The sequence below is a fragment of the Lacerta agilis genome, chromosome 9 (assembly GCF_009819535.1).
Source record: "Lacerta agilis isolate rLacAgi1 chromosome 9, rLacAgi1.pri, whole genome shotgun sequence".
NCBI classification, from domain to species: domain Eukaryota; kingdom Metazoa; phylum Chordata; class Lepidosauria; order Squamata; family Lacertidae; genus Lacerta; species Lacerta agilis.
The window spans coordinates 11,132,508-11,147,344 of record NC_046320.1 but is presented as its reverse complement, the minus strand read 5'-3'; positions in this window follow the sequence as shown (position 1 = coordinate 11,147,344).

The window sequence follows — 14,837 nt, the reverse complement described above, 5'->3', positions numbered from 1 at the left end:
GACGGATTCCCCATGGAATTAACCTACCACAACGCTAAGGGGTGGTGCCAACTGCTGTCGGTGCAATAGCCTCTGACGTCCTAGGAGACAGAAATAAAAACAGAGGAAGAGGTTAGAAGTGGGAAATATCCAGGAATCCCAAAATCAGAGGCCCTGGCTTATATGTCGCACAGGAGGACTGGATCCACCCTGGACCTCAACCTTCCTCTGTTCCCTCCCTGCGTCGTACTAAAGATTGTAAGCTCCTCGGGGCAGAAACCTTTTGATCAAGGGTCACGTGCAGCGATGGTGCAAAGAAATAGCACAAAAGAAATCTCACTAGGCTCTTGCCCCGTTGTAATAAACAAAAACCTGCCCTTATTCCCTTATTGGGTACACAAGAGCCCTTTTTAGGTTCTCCATGGGTAGGAGAATATAACAGAGGCCAACCAGAGAAGATTGAGAAGCAAAGCCTTTATTCTCGCTGTTGCAACAGTGTGCTGTGAGGAATCCTATTCCCTCCCCCCCAATACTTCCCCAACAGTGAGTCTCCCTAAGTTTCACTGACAACTAGGATGAATCCTTCAGTGTTCATACGGGAGTTGTCTCTGGGGTACCTCAGGGCTCTACGTTTGAAAACCTCTCGCCACCTATGGGATCTCCCTACCAGGGTTCCCCAACTACTGCAGTTTGCCTCCCCTTTAGGCAAATAAGTGGCACACTTGGCTTCACTGTCCAGCCCTCTGTATGACAGGAGAAGAAGCAAACAGTTTCCTCTTCCTCAGGAAAGCTTTGTTCTCTCCTCTTGGTCACACCTCTTAAGGTACTGATCCACTGCCACAGTCAGCGAACGTTTAAGCACATTTAACTTTATTAGGTAACTAGAAAACATGGGTGTCTCGGGTTATTACTGGTACAAATCTTCTTCTCATGTAATTCAGCTTTGTTATAATATTTCCTGCATCCCGTTAGCAATGGTAATGACCTTTCCTCCCATTCCCCAAAGCCTAACCTCGCAGTTTCTCTTTCTAATCCTCCATCCCCCCCAACTGCCAAACCCCCAACTGCCTTTCCAGGTTGTTCCACCTCCTTTTAGAATGCCAACTAGCTCCGCCTCCCAGGGAACACCTACCTAACATGGGAGTGAGAGGTTAACCCATGATGAACCTGAACCATCAGCAGGCATTGTTCCGCCAAGAGCCCCGTTGTAATAAACAAAAATCTGCCCTTATTCCCTTATGGGGTACACAAGAGCCCTTTTTAGGTTCTCCATGGGTAGGAGAATATAACAGAGGCTAACCAGAGAAGACTGAGAAGCAAAGCCTTTATTCTCGCTGTTGCAACAGGGTGCTTTCCTCACACACAGGTGAGCAGGGAGGAACCCAGGACAAAGGTGCACATGCCCTTATATAGACATTTAAATTGCCCACCCTGGAGACCAAGACCATCCCCCAGATACATCATACATACATCACAGAAGGGGTGTAACCCAAGACCACCCCCAGATACATCATACATACATCACAGAAGGGGTGTAACCCAAGACCACCCCCCAGATACATCATACATACATCACAGAAGGGGTGTAACCCAAGACCACCCCCCAGATACATCATACATACATCACAGAAGGGGTGTAACCCAAGACCACCCCCAGATACATCATACATACATCACAGAAGGGGTGTAACCCAAGACCACCCCCAGATACATCATACATACATCACAGAAGGGGTGTAACCCAAGACCACCCCCAGATACATCATACATACATCACAGAAGGGGTGTAACCCAAGACCACCCCCAGATACATCATACATACATCACAGAAGGGGTGTAACCCAAGACCACCTCCAGATACATCATACATACATCACAGAAGGGGTGTAACCCAAGACCACCCCCCAGATACATCATACATACATCACAGAAGGGGTGTAACCCAAGACCACCCCCCCAGATACATCATACATACATTACAGAAGGGGTGTAACCCAAGACCACCCCCCAGATACATCATACATACATCACAGAAGGGGTGTAACCCAAGACCACCCCCAGATACATCATACATACATCACAGAAGGGGTGTAACCCAAGACCACCCCCCAGATACATCATACATACATCACAGAAGGGGTGTAACCCAAGACCACCCCCCAGATACATCATACATACATCACAGAAGGGGTGTAACCCAAGACCACCCCCCCAGATACATCATACATACATTACAGAAGGGGTGTAACCCAAGACCTCCCCCCAGATACATCATACATACATCACAGAAGGGGTGTAACCCAAGACCACCCCCAGATACATCATACATACATCACAGAAGGGGTGTAACCCAAGACCACCCCCAGATACATCATACATACATCACAGAAGGGGTGTAACCCAAGACCACCCCCAGATACATCATACATACATCACAGAAGGGGTGTAACCCAAAACCACCCCCCAGATACATCATACATACATCACAGAAGGGGTGTAACCCAAGACCACCCCCCCAGATACATCATACATACATTGCAGAAGGGGTGTAACCCAAGACCACCCCCCCAGATACATCATACATACATCACAGAAGGGGTGTAACCCAAGACCACCCCCCCAGATACATCATACATACATTACAGAAGGGGTGTAACCCAAGACCACCCCCAGATACATCATACATACATTACAGAAGGGGTGTAACCCAAGACCACCCCCAGATACATCATACATACATCACAGAAGGGGTGTAACCCAAGACCACCCCCCAGATACATCATACATACATCACAGAAGGGGTGTAACCCAAGACCACCTCCAGATACATCATACATACATCACAGAAGGGGTGTAACCCAAAACCACCCCCCAGATACATCATACATACATCACAGAAGGGGTGTAACCCAAGACCACCCCCCCAGATACATCATACATACATTACAGAAGGGATGTAACCCAAGACCTCCCCCCAGATACATCATACATACATCACAGAAGGGGTGTAACCCAAGACCACCCCCCCAGATACATCATACATACATTACAGAAGGGGTGTAACCCAAGACCTCCCCCCAGATACATCATACATACATCACAGAAGGGGTGTAACCCAAGACCACCCCCAGATACATCATACATACATCACAGAAGGGGTGTAACCCAAGACCACCCCCAGATACATCATGATTCCATCATGAAAGGGGAGGTCTGGTGGCAGTAATCTGAGCATCCTGGACCCTGCCCCCTGCTTCCTCTTGCCCTCCACACAACACCCACCAAGTAAAGAGATATTTACATTTCCCTGTTTCCCAGCCAAGTTAATCACACCCTTTTGTCTGGCACACAGGTATCAGGATGCCAGGGATTATCACTTTAATTCCTGAGGCAATGGGAAGGTTCCCCTACCCCCTCCCTCCTTGCAGAAAAAACACTTGGGTCACCTTGGGAGTAAAAAACGGTGTCAGGCCTGTCTTCCTGTACTGCTTCAGATATGTGGCCTTGTTTGCTTGGCACAGTTATGAACATTTTTAATATATATCTATATCTATCTATCTATCTATCTATCTATCTATCTATCTATCTATCTATCTATCTATCTATAATTCTTATTACACCGTGCAAGCTGAAGCCCGCTAGAAGCCTTTCCCTTAAAACCTAAGGCTGTGTACATACCATCCTCCAGCATGAAAAGGGGCTAAGTCTGCAGAGCTAGCTACATTGCTGAGAGGCAGAGACCTGGCAAGTTATCTACAGCTGTCAACATGTCAAGCCAGGGAGCCAAGCCACATGTATGATGATGATAATAATAATAATAATAATAATAATAATAATAATAATAATAATAATAATGATGATGATGATGATGATGCCACTCATCTCCTCTAGGCCTCCTACTTGCACCATCCATTCTGGATAAACTTTGTCTTTGTCTCTCTCTCTCTCTCTCTCTTGTCTCTCTCACACACATCTGACAGGCACCCCCCTTGCAGGGCATTATAAGGCTTTCCTAAAAAGCAGCACTTTGTGACATCAGCTGGCAAACAGGGGCCAGGCTGCTGAATTAAGAAAAATAAAATCGGGGGGGGGGGGGTGTCAAAGTGTGCTGGGATGAGGCCACCATGGGTCAGGCCAGAGGGTCTCACAGACCTACAAATCCCAGAACCCCTAACAAACTACAATTCCCAGGATCTTTTGGGGGGGGGGGAAGACACCTGCTTTTTAGCACAGGGAGGAGAACCTGGAGCCCACTTCCCCCAATTTCCTAGGAACCAGGAACGGGAAGCTCAAGTGCTGCTAACAGGGTGACTTCACAGAGCAGGGTGGGTAAAATATTGCTCCAAAAGTTGGGTGCCTCCCCTGGATGTACATTTCCAAAATATAAGATTAAAAAAATAAAACCTACATAAAGCCAGAGTGTTTTGTGTTGTGTAGGCTCCTGTTTGTTATGAGCAAATGGCTTGAGATACCTGTTAGGTCCATCAATTACCATATAGCAACACAAAAAAGCGACAATTTGTTGTTGACAAAGGACAGCTGGACATATAAAGGGCCCCATTACCTTCATTAGCTTAGGGCTTCATCAAACTTAAATCCGGCTCTGCGCCGGATGTTCGGCTTCCAAACAACGTTTACAAACCAGAACACTCGAGTCGCAAGGCGTTTGAGATCCAAGGTATGACTGTACTGTACTTTTAAAGATTTTTTAAAAGCTTTCAGCTTTAGGTTTGTCTTTGCTGAATGAAATTGTCTTAAATAGATGTTCTGAACTATCTGGAGCGGTTATGGAAAGATTTTGAGTATTTCAAATAAACAAATGTCGGTGAGTTAAGCCATCAGCAGGATCAGTCCTCAGACCAAAAGACTCTGAAATACTCCCAAATTTTTGTTGCGATAATAGTACTTGCTGGAGCTGAGCCTTCAAATCTGCTTACATGCTGCTGTGCTAAACACATTGGCAATGAAATGTATTTTTAACGAATTCTAACCCCCAATAATGAGCCCACCTTACTCCGACCATCTGGAACTAAGGACCTGAAGGTTTTAAGATCAGAGGATATGACATCAGGTCTGGTTTTCACTTCTGCTCCTTTCCATTTTTAGTGTTGAAAACGGCCTACCCTGTCTTTTATCCCCCCCCCCCCTTAGCACATATATTCTCAGCGGAGGAACCAGCTTCATGAGTCACATTATAAGCCGATTTATTACAAAACCGACTAAGAATTTGTTTTTAAAACAAAGATCTCTGCTTGGAATGTAGGGATAAGTAGAGATGCTTTGAAAGTGAAGCAAAACCCAGCATCCACATGGAGACTCATCCTGTACATAAGAACCAGAAGCCTTTTTACTGGGTATTTTAAACCATGAAATCCCGAGAGAAGATAGTATGTATGCCACAACAGCAGCAATAATTTTATTAGCAAAAAAAACAACAACTGGAAGACAGAAGAGATACCAACGATAGAAGAATGGCGGATGAAAATGATGGACTATATGGAGCTTGCTGAACTGACCGGGAAACTCCGAGACCAGAGGGACGATGCGGTGGAGAAAGATTGGAAGAAATTTAAAGTATATTTAAAGAATGATGTTAAGATTAGTGTTTAAAATAAGCAGGAAGACTAGATAGGCAGCAGATATAGAAGTTAGATAAGATATAGTAATAGATGAAGTAAGGTTAAGGCTAATAGATAAGAGAAGTTGATTAGTTTATTAACAGGAGAATATAAAAATGTAAAGAAATTACTAAAGATGATCTATAAGGAACGCAGATGGAGAGGGCGTGAGGAAGTCAATTTACAATGTTATAAAAGGATAGATAGGATTAAATAAGTGTTTTTATTATTATTTTTGTATTTTGTTGTAATGTTTATTATTGTTTGTATTGTTTAGTGTTTAATGCATTGTTAAAAAACCAATAAACTTTTTTTTTGGGGGGGGAATCCTGTACATAATATTTATGTTGTCTGATTCATGTTGCATTTGTAATGTTCCATCATGTCGTTGTTATTTATTGTTTCTAAGCCGCTTTGCGATTCACGCGAATGAAAAGCAGCATAGAAATATAATTTCTGGTGCTACAAAGCAAACAAATAAAACGGGGAAAAGTGCATCTATTGAGTTACACCGCTTAAGTTTTCCTGCTTGAGTTACACTGAGTTGCTGTTACAGGTGGGTAGCCGTGTTGGTCTGCCATAGTCGAAACAAAATAGAAAATTCTTTCCAGTAGCACCTTAGAGACCAACTGAGTTTGTTCTTGGTATGAGCTTTCGTGTGCATGCACACTTCTTCAGATACACTGAAACAGAAGTCACCAGATCCTTAAATATAGTGAGGGAGTGGGGAGGGATATTACTCAGAAGGGTGGTGGGTCATGTTGGTTAGCTATGCTGGTGAATCTTGTCACATTACTGTCTAGATGGGCAGTAGGCTCTTACGACCATTGGGTCATAGAATCATAGAATCATAGAGTTGGAAGAGACCACAAGGGCCATCCAGTCCAACCCCCTGCCAAGCAGGGAACACCACCAAAGCATTCCTGACCAGGGCCGTCTTAAGCATATCCGGCGCCGTGGTGCAAATATCCCTCCAGCGCCCTTCTTCCCCCCCCCCGCTTCCCAGAGTTTTCGACCTTTTTTAAGGGGGGCACTCTTTGGGTGAGGCATATTATATCAAATAAAAACCAAGGAACAAAATATTAGGAGAGTTAAAATGTTGAAATAGCTTTGACATCTGCTTGATTGGAAGTTGTTTTGGTCTTTTGCTCCCTACCCTACACCACCACTCCATCTATATATATATAAATGTTCAAGATGGATGTTTGTGGCCGATCACCTTTCTCTGTAACTGCTTGACCGATTCCGTTCAAATTTGGACACAACATTCCATGGCCATATGGGAGTGTTTGTACATAATTAGATTGTACAAATGCCACACCTTTGACAGGTAAAAATGTGTTTTTGTGCAAAAAATGTAGCACCCTCCAGTGGACGTTAAACAAAACTGCAATAGTAGAGAAACAAGAAAACCTGTGCAGAGCCATGTACTTTCTCTTTCATATTCTCCTTTTCCATTTCACCAAATAAGCCACAGCAACACATGGCCGGGTCAACTAGTTCATACCATTAGTGAATGGATTGACTAATAAGGTATTCCATTCTAGATTAAAAATGAGCTTGTTCATTCAAACATCATTAATAATAATACTTGTTAGTTTCCGCTTGGCATTCCTACTTATACGGCTGAGTAAGATTTACTCAAATCCAGTTAACAATTATATAGTTAAAACAATAGGCATCTATGATGAAATACTACGTTTTCTCCCTCTCCCCACACATACCGCCACTGCAGGAGGCTGGACTAGATGACCCTCAGGATTCCTCCCAACTCTACCATTCTATGATATGATGAAATACTATACTACGTGTGTGTGTGTGTGTGTTTGTGTTTATTTTATAAAATTTATACACCGTTTGATTGTAAAAATCCCCAAAGTGGTTTACAAAAGACAAGCCAGTAAACGCAAGAAAAAATTACAACCCTAGTTTAAAATGTACAAAAGTAAAAATACTAAAATTGGTTAAAATTACCTCAACTTTCTAAGCATCTGGGTAGGTTTGTCTAAATAAGAATGTTTTTAAACAGGGGCAGAAAAGAGAACTGTGAATATATGTGTGTGTGCATATACAGATGTGTGCCTTTCTCAAACTCGAATCCCCAGATGTTGTTGCACTACAACTCCCATCGTCCCTAGCTATGAGGATCAGTGGTCAGGGGTGATGGGAGTTGTAGCTCAACAACACCTGAAGGCTGACATGTGGGGCTGGTATATACCAGGTTTCCCTGCCCCTTTGAGCCACTGGGAGCCAGCTAGGAGCACCCATCTCTCTCCCCGCCCCCCAGCTGGGAGCGGCTCTCTCTATTTCTCTCTCTCTCTCTCTCTCTCTCTCTCTCGCTAGCTCTCTCCTAGCTGGCTCCCAGTGGCTCAAAGGGACAGGGAGACTTTTTTTAAAGCCTTCCAGGACAATAATTTGCTTACTTAACAACTAGGAATAAGCCCCACAGGACTTCAGAACCCCATCTTAATACTGCAAATGGGCCGGATTAAATGGGAAATGATTTTATGTCTACAATGCTATGTGGGATGCTGAAAAAAAATAAAAATAAAATGCATACATGACGAGCACCCATCCCATAATGAACACTAGCATAGAAGTACCCCTAGTTAACATGCAAAGGACTGTACTATTAATGAAGCATAGAAAGGAATGTGATTGAAGCTGACTGTAACCACACAGTAAGAATAACTGCCACAGTAGATGTTAATTTGTATTTTAGATATTTACAGCACAAAATATCCACATTGACTCAAAAGTCAATCTCATTCAGTTCAGGACTGGAGCATTATGCTTTTCCACTGCTGTAGGGTGTTCTAAGCTGATAGAGTAAGGTATGCATTTTTTAAAACTTGAAAAATTAAATTTCTCAAAAGTAATTCCACATTTGTAAAATATTGGTCTGTTTTGATTTTTTTAAAAATCCATTTCATGTTCCTCTTGCTGAGATAATATGTGCATTGTTTCCATTTTCACTTTTTATGAAAAATGATAAACTCTAGCCCAGTGTTTTTCAAACAGCTGGCTCAGACCCCTTTCATGTGGGCCTCAGTGCCACAGTCTGCCCAGTGCCTCCTCAGTTGCCCACCCTGCCCCTTAGCTATGCCTTAGTGCCTTTTGGTTGGACTTAATGCCAACACTAGCAACTCCTTGTGTGCCGAGTACAGATGGCTGAGAAATGGAGAAGTTTGGGAAAGGAGACCAAAGTTTTCCTCCTCACAGGGCACAGGTCCAGAGAAGGTGTTGAAAGGGGAAAATATACAACCAAATAACCATCTCCGCCTGTATTTGGCTTAAGGAAAAGTGAGCTATGGAACTCCTTGCCACAAGGGAAACGTTGCTAGAAATAATTTAGCAATTTCCAAAGATGAATCAGGTTATCAGTGAAAATGATGTAACGGCTGCTTCATTGTGCCAAACTGCCTCCATCTGGTGAAAGCTCTGTTCCTGCGTGACTGGTGGGCATCAGAAATGGTCAGCCACTTTTCAGCTGCTTGCAATATCTATTTATCTGCCTTGTAGGATTATTATAAATATTGCTGAAATAATGTCAGTGGAGCACTTTGAACTATATGAAAGCGGAATTATTGCCAATTTTCAGCAGGAAAGTGGTGGAGGGAATGTATCCCAGAATATGCTGGCCTTTCCTCTGCTCTTCCGCTGTTCCAGGACTGATCCCTGTTACTGAAAAACTTTTCGGGATTCGACTCCTGCTTTTTATAATTGATTTATGTCATTCAGCCACGTAAATGCATAAAAGCGCACAATACAGTTGGGGAAGGAATTGCTGCTGCCTGTTGTAAGTTGTTTAGAGACACATGGGCCCCAAGAATTTACCTACGTAAAACTAATCCTCTCCTGCTGCTTAGTAGAAATTACGGTTTCTGCCCCGGCAGGGCACCTCCTGAGCCACCTGCCACAGAACAGCAGCACTCCCAAGTCCCCGCGTTTGCCGCCTCTGCTGCCAACGTCGCCTTCGGGCGGCTGCTTTCTTCTTTGAGACTCTGGTTCAGAAAGGCCTTTCTAAAATCAGTCAGGCCTTTCACTGCACCGCTCTCTGCCGCCTCTGGTGGGGCTGAGGACTCCCTGCGCCCCCAGTGGCAGCTTCAGGCACTGCAGGGCTCTTTCCGAGCTCTGTTCAGCTCGGCTGTTTCTTGCAGTCCCGGTCTACTCCAACTCAGCCTGGACTCCCAAACAGGCGCCCTCCGGAGTTTAGCGCCCTGGCGCAATGCGCCACTTGCGCCACAGGGTAGAGACGGGTCTGTTCCTGACAGATGGCTGTCAAGCCTCTGCTTAAAGACCTCCAAAGAAGGAGACTCCACCACACTCCTTGGCAGCAAATTCCACTGTCCAACAGCTCTTACTGTCAGGAAGTTCTTCCTAATGTTTAGGTGGAATCTTCTTTCTTGTAGTTTGAATCCATTGCCCCGTGTCCGCTCCTCTGGAGCAGCAGAAAACAACCTTTCTCCCTCCTCTATATGACATCTTTTTATATATTTGAACATAAGAGGACACACAACTGTTTGTATGTTTCTCCTCCTATTTACTGTTAATGAGACGGGAGTAGTGTTCATTTTAGTTATGATGTCCTGGTAAATGGATGTTCAGCCAGCCTAGATCAGAAACTAGTAGGTGTACAAGTGGGACCTGCAAGTAAATGTTGCAGGGTGCTGTTTAGGATGCCAGCCAGCCATGCTTTTTTCCTAGGGTAATTCCCTAGGTGCCCAGCCACCTCCACCCCTGCCCTAACAGATGCTCAGTGTTCTGTAGTAGCTTCATTGGGCTTTTGCGAGAAAAATGAAATTTTTTGGTACTTCTGCAGCCTCCAAGACTGCTCGATACCTCTCTGTTTTGGTGTTGCATTGGTTTGATGTTAGCATATAGGATTACAGTATTTATCCTTTGAAAGCATGGTCCAGGTACTCTCCATCACTGGCGGAGGAAGGGGGTGAGGTGGGAGCAGGCCAGGTGCCATCAATGAGTGGTGTGACAAGATGCAACTCGGTGCTGCCTATGGAACCGAGTAGGGTTGAGTTGCATCACGGCGCATCCCCTTCCCGGCGATCGGCCAGGCTCTCCCGCCCTTGGGGGGAACCTGCCTTGCCTCATGAGCAGCAACATATATTCGAGTGCAGATTTCAAAATCTACAAGAGATCTCTTCTCAGAGGACAATTCATCTGCCACACAGCCTGCTCTGGGAACTCAGCAGGAAAGAACTGGGAACTGGAGGGGTCTCCCTGCCACTTGGGAGGGGGGGGGCATGCCCGATCTAATCCTGCCTAATAAAGCAACATGGGAGGGACAACCCAGCCCACACAACAATCCTCTCCCCCCCCCCCCTTGCAGGAGAATACACATAGCTTTCCCGTGTCCTATTATTGATGTAGCCCACAACTCCCATCATCTTCCCTGACCAGGGCCGGCGCATCCATTTAGGAGAAATAAGCAGTTGCCTAGGGCGCCAAAAATGGAGGGGGCGCTGGGCAGCCTGCCCCCCGCCCCCGCTCGGTGCCGCTCTGCCAGCGGCAGAGCAGGGGGAGCAGCCCGAAATCAGGCTTCTCCGCCCCCCCCTCCACCAGTGGCAGAGTGGCAGGGAGGGGGGAGCAGCCTGAAATTGGGCTTCTCCGCAGGGCCGTTGCTAGGGATTGGCGGGAGGCGGGGGCGGCAGAAGGTGGTCTTGCCTAGGGCGCAAAAAACCCTAGCACCGGCCCTGCCTGTGGACCAGAGCACGCCAGGCACCCCTATCCTCCACTGCCTCCCGCAGTTTGGTATAATACTGCAGTCTTTCCCCCAGTTACCTGGGAATAAGTTCCATTGAATTCAGTAGGACTTACTTCTGAGTAGACACATACAGTGCAAGACTCAATTTAAAGTGGATTGGCTACATTTTCCTTCAAAATTACAGGAAGGAATAAATACAAAGTGCTTCACATGTCAGCATCACATTTCTTTCATTTGGTACAAGTAATTTACAGCAGTGCCCTCTTTATGTATTCAAATGGTGCAAACATGTACAGTATGTTGTCCTCTAGATCCAAACAACCCCCCACCCCACCTATTATAAGCAAGCAATACTCCAAAGTGCTTATCTTGTGAACTTGCCATTTAACTCCTTTTATCATGACAAAAGCTCCTGTCCCCCCCCACCCCAAAAAAGGAAGGATGGGGAAGTCTGATCTCTTCATCACTTTTAATTGATCTCTGAGACATGGAAAAAGAAAAAGGAGAAAGTATATTTCCAGGAGTTGGATCCCTTCCAGTTCCTTAGATTTAACAGCAAAACAAGCAGTGGACAGCCACAAAACATGCACCTTTTCAATTTTGCTTTGGAGGGCAGGCTTCCCCATCCCTCTCTTCAGAATTTCAGTTACAAAACCACAGGGGGGGCCCAATCTCCAGCTTCATTGGGGAGAGCCACCAACCTCAATTCAACTATTCCCTCCCTCTCCCTGCTTCCTCTTGTAAATGAGCCTTTCACTTCAAGGGGAAAGAGTCTGAAAGGAACACTCACTTAGCAACAGAGAAGGCTAGGCGCTTGCAACAAACGCCATTCACTTTCTCTTTTTCTCTCTCTTTGGCTGAAGCCCACAGTAAATGTTGACGGGCTGGGAGCCTCAATGGCGCCCTCTGGAAGCCTCACTTGGTGCAAAAACCCAGGCTAGCCCCCCCTCCCCCTAGCTACAGCTCTTGCCAAATGGCACCTTAAACCTAATAATATTAATAATAATAATAATAATAATAATAATAATAATAATAATAATAATTCATTATTTATATGTCCATCTGACTTGGGCGCAGGTAGGGAATTCTCTACCACCAATTCTGCATCTTTTACATTTGGCACAAAATGCAAGCCCCACTGGGACTGGCTCCAGCTGAGTCAAGCTGCCCAAAGTGCAGCTTGCCTTTGGCACTGAAACTTTCAGCAGGAATTCGTTAGTTTAATCAGGTGATTTGACAGGTATCGGTGCCCCCAACACCTGTCAGAAGTGGCCCCTGGAAGGTGGGCTAATTCCAAGTGGACACTGGAATGTAGCCAATGCCGCTTTCCCACAGATGGAATGGACTTCATGCTACAGGGGTGTGGGAGAAAGGTCAAGCCATGCTGTAGGAATGAAAGGCTGCTTGTACAACCTTGGATACTGACAGTATATATGCAACGCTTATTTGGTTTTAATTAGCAAGAGCTTGCTTAGAAGGGAAAGGCCTACAATGATTCCCAATTCCTTCAGAGGCCAGTGTGCTACTTGCTTGCAGTGCCAGGATAAATGTTCCATGTTACGAATTTCCTCTTAAATTATTTGTTAGTAGAGCCAACTCAGCTAATTCTTGTAATTTGATTTGCCAGTCAATGATTTTTGGTACTTCTTGGTCTCTCCATCCTTTTGCCACTACTATTCTGGCCGCTGCTATTGCGTATAAGAAGACTTCTTTTAACTTGTTTGGAATCTCTTTATCTATCATACTTAGTAAAAACATCTCAGGTCGTTTGGTAAAAGGAATTCTCACCATCTTTTTCATTTCGTCATATACCTCTCTCCAGAACACTTTGATTTTTTCACACCGCCACCACATATGAATCAAATCACCATTCTCAGCTCCACATCTCCAACATGCATTCGCTAGGCTTTTATACATTTTTGAAAGTCTAGCCGGTGTTAAATACCATCTGTGGGCCATTTTTAGCATGTTCTCTCTTATATTGTAATTTGCCGCAAATCTTAAATTAACTTGCCATAATTTTTCCCATTCCTCCCACATAATTGGATGGCCCACGTCTTGAGCCCATTTGGTCATTGAGGCCATTATCGTTTCATCCATTACTTCGTATTCCAATAAGATCTTGTACATTTGGGAGATTTAAAAATTATTTTTAAAATTTTGAAGGTTCTTCTGCAAATCCAACAACCTTATCTTGTTTATATATTTCATTAATTTGAAAATAGTCCAACCAACTCGAAAGATATCATTTAATCTCCTCATATTTTTTCAATTCAAATTTCCCTTCTTTTTGTGTTAATAGTAGATTATATGTAATCCACTCTTTTTTATCGTTGTTCTTTTTTTTTAAAACACTATTGCCTCAAATAATTTAAGATGAAATTCAAAGCAGAAATTTGTTGGAAAATGGGAGGTCTATAAAAGATATGTGTTAAAATACAATAAAAGCTTGGTAACCATGCCAGCATTTGAGGGATAAAGGGAATGGTAATGAGTTGTAAGAAAGAATGTGGAGTAAAAATTATTTAAGAATGTACTGGAAATTATGTATATGAGATAATACTGGGTTGTAAACATTGAAATTAACTTATGTTGAAGCAAAGGGATTTGTCAGGAAGTCGGAGTAGAGGGTGTAGAAATAGAATATTTTGCGGGGGGGGTGATTGGGGATGGGTTTTAGCTTTTTGTTTTGTTCTGTGGGGTTCTTTTTTCCCCTTTCTTTCTTTGTTTTTGTTCTTGTTTCTTTTGATATGACTCTTAGTTAAGGTATAGAGTCACTAGAAGAAAGTACGACCTAAATAACTTATATAATTATAAAAGCAAATTTATTCGATGGTGTAAGTGTTTTGGGGAATGGTTGGATAAGATGATTATATTCATTTGATATTGCTTAACGTATTCTTTTTTGTTTGTGTAAATCAATATAAATTCAATAAAAATTCTTTTTTAAAAAAAATGTTCCATGTTATGAAAAAATACCGTAATTTCAGAGCTGCTTAGGTCTGATGGACTGAGTTGAATTGTCTCTCTTTTTATGTGTGTTTATTGGATTTTATGCATCTATGCATATATTTATATTCACAAACATAGGACAGGATACAAATGTTATCACACTATACTCGGGCATATTAGAAAGAAAGTGAATGGCCAACTGCATGCCAAGTTTTGTTGGCAGAGGAAGCAATAGTGAATTATGAGTTCCAGACACCACACCTTCCGACACTAATAATCAATTGTTGCCTCAGGGAACCCCCCCCCCCCAGTGATATCCTGTGGTTTTGCTGCTCATCTACAAACAGTGCCAATTGAGGAGAACATTGGATTCCCTGTTTGGTTATCTTCCACATTTCTTTCAAATACCTTCTTCCAAAGCCACATTCTTTTTCTAAATGAACATCTGTCTGTATTTGGTATACATTTTTTCAACGTGAACATTCCTTTATAAGGAAATGCCTACGTGTCCAGTTTGTGTTTCCCCCCTCTTAGTAATATACCCACACGCAAGATGCACAACACAA